Genomic DNA, 7,108 nt, shown 5'->3' on the forward strand with positions numbered 1-7,108 from the left:
TTGCGTACTGCCACAATTGGGGAGGTGTATGGACTCCTTGATGAACCCTGCTTCTAACAGTTAATTGAAATGGTCCCTGACATCTTTATGTCACCGGATGCAAGTCTGCATGACCATTCTCTGAAAGAAGTCTCGTCCATTCCACATATTCAGTGCTGTGAACCAGGGGGATTTCCGAAATCACAATTGCAGGTGGAGAATAGATCAGCTCTCTGCACCAACTGTTCCTGCAACCCCAACCAGTCCTGATCATGGTCAGCGAGCATGGAGTCTTCGTAGTCTATCTTATGGGAGGTCAATGGCTGGGATAACTCACTGGATGGTGCTAGCATGAGTTGAAGTGGCTACCAGATGGAACTGGGCTATGACCGTGAACCTAGAAATACTGATGGTGTTTGTGATGCTGGTGACAAGTACCCTAAAGTTAATCATATCTGTCCAATTCACTAAGGGTGATGCGCTGGATCAGCAGCCCCGCTGAAAGCAACACTGTCAGGAGAATGACTCACATTTGAAGAGCTTGAGGTTGTGGGTGAGCTGAACATGGATGGGTACAATGATAGTGGTGCCGGGGGCCACTGTTGTCTGTCCATAACATGGGGTACATCTCTCCTCCACTTGGCCATCAAGCAGAAACCTTAACTACAATTTGTTTTACGGATGAAGGGTTCCTCACCAAGTGGGTGCATGGGCAGACAGCTGGTCTAGCAGGGCCTCGCCAGATGCCAACTGTTTGGCCAGGGCTCCAACCATGGAGGAATTTGTACTAAGGACCACCAGTGTAGCTGGATTCCGGCTGCAATGTTTTCAGACTAGGGCAGGCGTTTTCAGGGCGGGCCTCCACCCCAGCAACTTCATGTGCCAGTCTAATTTGAATGGGATTGGCCCACCTAGTCCCCTAGGCCAGCCAGGTTCAGTCCTGATAGTGGAATGTGGCACTGGTGTCTCAGGAAGTGTTTGGTAATGTGTTCTGACTCTGGTCAGAACGCTGGAAACTAGCAATCTGCAAGAAGCAACATTGAGGCTACCTCGAACAGTGTGTGTGCAGAGAAGCTGGAATGAATGAAGCTCCCTTCTTGAGACTGAAGTAGTGGGAGCTGTGCACAGCAGAGGAAGTCAAAGCACAGGCTAACCAGCTAACGGGACACATGCCGAGTCAGCAAATCAAAGAGGACAGACGGAAAGGCTAGGGAAAGCGGATGGTTTACCAGGGTGCCTGTAAGTGTATGCCGTGTCAGACAGCACGAGAGAGACGAAGTGAAGAAGACAGAGAGATGTGAGAGACCCAAACTGCCCAGTAAGCCCAGGGAAAGCAGATAGGTTATCAGGGCACCTGAAAGTGTATGCCATGTCACAAAAACAGCAGAAGAGAGACTAAGTGAAGCCACTGAAGAAATTGATACATTTGTGAACGATACCAAACGGTCGATGACCCAACCCCTCAAAAGAGAAATTAATGCGAATAGTATTGGAAAAAGGGCAGAGAGCCAATGTTTGAAAGGAAGAGTGAATATTGAAACGAACTGTGCTAAGCAAGGGTCAGTGACCCAGTATAGGACAAATATTATTTCATGCAAAGTGATTAAAAAACAGAATCCTTGTCAGGTTAGTGAACCAGGCAAGCCGTGAATATGGAATTCACATCCAAGAAAGAGAAATAAAGACACTCACTAATGTAATACTATGGCAGAAGAAAATCGAAAAATAAAATCTCGAAAAAAAAGGTCGGATTTTTTTTAATGCCGTTTTTTTGTACCCATTTTTTTAAAATCCCAGACCCCAAAATAAATATATAATTAAAAAAAGAGTAATTTGACTTTTTTTTTTCCCCTTATTGTCATTCGAGATTTTTTTTTCGAGATTTTGACTGACCACCGAGTAAACCAGGAGTGCACGCTTCAGGGGAGTGCTGAGGGAGAGTGCTGTATGTGCTGTAGACGCTGTTACTGAACAAGACACGCTTTGTGGATCAACTGATCTTGGGCTCTGCCCCTTTTAACCAGAGGAGCATATAATCTTGTGCCGCGCGCTTCAAGGGAGTGCTGAGGGAGAGTGCTGTATGTGCTGCTCGTGATGCAGACGCGATTACTGAATAAGACACACTTTTGTGGGTCACCCGGTCGGAGATAAGTCAGTTTGGAAACTTTTATTACAGGACCACAGAGGAACGCTAAAACCTTGTTCTAAAACCTTGTTTTTGCTCGTTTAGATCTTGGGCCACACCCCTTTTACCCAGAGGAGAATATAATCTCGTGCATGTGCACTTTTGCTCACGCGACTCAAGGGGGTGCTGTTTGGCTGTTCAGCTGGGCAGCTGCCGTAGGGACTTTGTGGCTCCTCTTTTCCTCTTTTTGTTCGATTTGCCTCTGATGTATAAGATTTCAACAAATATGCCCTCACGGACTGGTAGCGTCATGGATGGCTTCAAAGCTCTGCCTCCTCATAAGGAGTGGACAACGAGAACAGTGACAAACAAAGGGAAAGATCACCCTAGATCAACCAATGTGTGCTGCTCCAAATCTGTTGGAGCGGACATTAGAGACCTGTGGTCTCCTGCCCTTTTCAAAATGGAGGTGGACTCTGTTGCGAATAAAGTAGAGAAACTGGAAAGGAATAGGACTGTACAGCCCAGGCAGCTTCAGCGTACGTGACTAATGCAGAACTCTTGGTGCTCAGAACCCAAGAACATGAAGAAGTAAGTGACTATGTGTATGGTCGTACATCATACGGGTGATGTCCCTTGCAGAACTGTGATAGAACATAATCATAGACTAATGCAAGTCCATGCACCAGAACATGCAGAGATGCCGAAATTGTATTCACAGGCAGTAAAGACCAATCTTTGTTTGCAAAATGATGAGGTACTTGAAGAACGTATTGAGCAACAGGGAATGATCGTAGGAAACGGGAGTGACTTAAATAATCATGTGGAAAACATTAGTATGAATTTAAACACACATGGCATGAATGCGAATGATTAGGGAACTTACAACTTGAGTGAGGAAATGTGAGTGCCTGAGACACAAGCATAACATATGGAAGATCCACCCAGGGATAAGAGTTTGCAAGACATTACCAATTTGTCTGCATCCCCGATTCTGGGTAATAGAGAGACGAATATCATGTTAAACTCCTCTGCTTCGACAGAGGAGTCTTATATACGACCAACCCGAGACCTTCATTTGGTTTCAGAAATCCAGACGTTCCAACCCATGATACTACTCTGGCAGCCATGAATACAGGCTTACTTGGATTAACTAAAATATACGAGCACATGGAGCTGAAAAATACCAGGACACTAATGTCATTTAATAACAACTTTGAGAAAGTGTTCTCTGAGTTGAACCAAATAAATTTGAACATGCAGGAAATAAAAACACAACGAAAACTGGCTGAATTGACTCGTGAGAGATTTCTGATAATTCAAGAAGACAAGTGGAAGCTCTGGGCCAGTCATTATGTTCGTCCAGTCAGCTCGCCCAACCAGTGAACAGCCCTAGACGAAGACAGGGATGAGCAGTATATTGCGTCTCCCCTGGCTAGGCTAGAGTCGAAGAAGAGCGTAGAAGTTAATGAAAGCAAGGGAATAGAGCCTGTAGAGGCTGCTGATGCAAACAATGACCATAGTGTGATTGACTAGGATTGACTAGGACCCTCCATTGGAACAAGATGAAATATGACATATTTCAACTACAACAAAAAAGACAAAATAAAAAGAAAACTGTTACAAACAAAAAGAAAACCAAACATCAGGCACCAGGCCCCGGTGGTGTTTCTAACGCCACCCTAAAGAAAAAAAAAAAGAAAAAAAAATCTATTAAACAAATGAGTAGGTCAGGAAAAATCCCTGAATCTTGGAAAAAAATCATTCCTATGTTTAAAAAAGCAGATAGGCTCAAACCTGAAAATTATAGACCTCTGGCAAGATCTAGGTGAGATTCATATTGGTAGCCTTTAAGAAATGGCTTAATAAAAACAACCTGAAAGCTCAAAAGAAAGCCGGATTTATATCAGGTGTGGGAACTTCTGGATATACAAGCAGTTAAAAAACAGTGCAACAAAAAAAAAACAATATATGTCGCTTTCATTGACTATAAACAGACATTCAATACTGTCACGATTTAGATTATGGAACAAACTAAAACAAGCAGAGCACCCCCATATCTATAGAACTTAATCAAACAATTTTATAAAGGAACCTCCATAAGAGTTAAATTAAACAGTGAAGGACATCTAACTAGATCTATACCGACAAACAATGGGTTGAAACAGGGGTGCCTGCTAACAGCAACGCTTTTTAATTTCTATATTAGCAATGTGGGACTGTACTTTAGTAGAGCTAGATCTTTTCGCCCTAAGATACATCGAATTATGGTAAATCATCTGCTATATGCAGATGATTTGACAATTATAGATCAAAATCTGATAAGCTTGCGTAGATCTCTGTGTAAACTGGAAGATCATGCATAGAAAAATAATTCAATAATAAACCCAGAGAAATCGAATGTAATGATTATGGGCACAACAAAAATGGTTGCTAAGAAACAAAGTAAGGCATGGACTATTGAAGGGATCCAAATACAGGTTGTAGAGAAATAAATACTTAGTAATAAACATAAACACAAGCAAGACAAACCTACCTTACTAAGAGGATTTACATTATAAAATGAATGTGCTCTGTTCACAAGCTAAAATGATACAAAGAAAATACGGAACCTTTACGGCCATCCCAATCATTACACACTATATACAAAAGGTTGTCCCCGCCATAACATATGGTGCAGCTAGTAACATTTTCCAAGATCAACCTCAATGGACAGCACTAGAGGGTACATTTTGGAAGACCCTGTTGTCATTACCGAAAAGTTCTCTGATGCAGATCCTTTGACATAAACTAGGCTTGATATCTATGGAGGCTGTTGTAAGTAAAATTGAATATGCTAATGTTGTTTGAGAAATGTAAAAATACAAGAGCCCTGTAATTAACAACATAACACAAGCATTCAGGAGAACAGGAAGCAATATGATAAACACGTGGGAAAGGATTTGCCAGGAGATAATGACCAACACTGACATTTGTGAGGATTTAGTAGCAACTAATCCTAACCGTGCTAAATCAAAACTGTGGGATGCAGACTGGATACAAACGATAGCAAAGTATTTAAAAAGGTTAAATAAAAAAGAGAAAAATAATTCCTGAATATTGCAGAAAGCATCCAGATATATACAATAGAAACAAAATAATGAGATTTAGTTTCGATTAATGGCCCCCCAAAGCAAGAAGGGCCAATTGGGACAAAGAGAAAACATCAAATATAACCTGCAGATACTGCAATAAGAGCATAGAAACGCTCCACCATATAATGATTGACTGTGAAGCATTGGAGTATATTAGGAAAGATATTTCATTAACACTTTAAGGAATATATATAACTTGATAAAAACATGGTGCGGAAGATGATGCAAAATGCGCAGACCATATCCCTTAATCTGGCAATCATAAGAGATTTAGAGAGAATCGAACTCCATGAGCTGTATTGGAACACAAACATCTAAGTTGTGAAGCAAGGGTATGAAAAAGCAATTTCTTTACTTACTCGCGGTGGTATGATGTGCCTAACGGTGGAAAATAGCAATGTATTCTTAATTTGCACATGATGAGTGTGATTACCTGAAAAGGGCAGGATCGTAATCCTCTTCCAACTGCGCTCATTTGAAGAATAGTAGAAATGTGCTTTCAAATATCCCTGATCGCTTCTTGAAATATACAAACCTTTAATCTTTTTGTAGAATCACCCTTCTTGCTGCATTACAAAGATGAAGGATAATATTCCTCTCGATGTGAATAGAGGCAATAGAACACAAATATGTCTGTAGATGTTTTTCACCATATTATGGAAAATTGATACATTAACATTTTTTATGATTGTTCCGGTCTACTTTATTTTGTAGGTCTTTTCTATTTTAGGTTGGGTTTATATGAGAAATTGAATTCATTATAAAAAGTTACATATAAGATTTTAAAGTCTCTATTTGTAAATGTATATTTGGAAAGTTGTTTTTCAACTAAATCAAATAAAAACATTTTTCTTTTAAAGTTGTGCAATAGTGGTGTGACATCCTGGCAGGAGAGTAAACCAGGAGTGTGAAATTGTGAAACTGTGACAAACGAATATGAAAGGGAAGAAACATTCCCAGTCTTTGAGGATTGTTGAGAAGTGGCAAATACCCTGGCAGAAGAGTATACCAGGGGTATAAGGAAGAATAACAATGCAAAAAGGGGATAACCATGCCCCTCTAAAGTCAATGTAAATGTAGAATAGAATCTGAACACTGGAGAGAACTGTGTTTAAAGGAGGCTCAAGGTTCATGCCCCTTGAAGTAATCGTGAACTGTGATAAATCGACCAATTACCAGGAGAAATCTAGGGGAAGGGAGACCCCTTTCCTTGTGGAACTTTATTCCTTTCTTTTTTACACCTTAAATCCTTCGGTTTTTGGAACTCTGAGGAAAAGCTATCCCCTTGTGCACATTATAATGAGTTTAGAGTGTAAGGGTCAGTTTAGGGTTGGACGCATGACGCTCTTTTGTTTAATATCCTGACACAGGCGTTTCTTAGATTTGAGGCAGAGAACCCCCTCTTAGAGTTGTGGGCTGGGTAGGATTGTCTCCCCAACCTTATTATTTTGTTGAATAAAAGTTTACAACCAATACCGAAGAAGCCACTTGGTGCCTGGAAATGCGTCTTTCCACCAATTACAAACAGACACATGAAGGAACTGTAGTTCCAACAGGAGCCAGTCAGTAGGGAGGCCCAATCCCTTTGCCAATTCCGGTGCTCACAATTAGCCAGTCAATGTCCCATTTACAACCCAGAGAGGAGTACAAAAGTGCTCATGACAAGAAGTGGTGTGGGAGTTAAAAGTAGGTTGGCAATAGGGGAGGAGAGTGAGAATTGGGGGAAGGCAGACCAGAGAGATGAGGAAAGACAGAGTGGGGTGAAAGAGGGGAGAGAAGGTAGAACATTGCAGAAGAGAAACAAAGGGAGGTGAAATGAGAAGTGAAAAGGGAAGCAGAGGGAGGAGAGTGAGAAGAGAAAGGATAACAC

Source organism: Ambystoma mexicanum, chromosome 1p, assembly GCF_040938575.1.
Source record: "Ambystoma mexicanum isolate Mex_15411 chromosome 1p, UKY_AmexF1_1, whole genome shotgun sequence".
NCBI lineage: Eukaryota > Metazoa > Chordata > Amphibia > Caudata > Ambystomatidae > Ambystoma > Ambystoma mexicanum.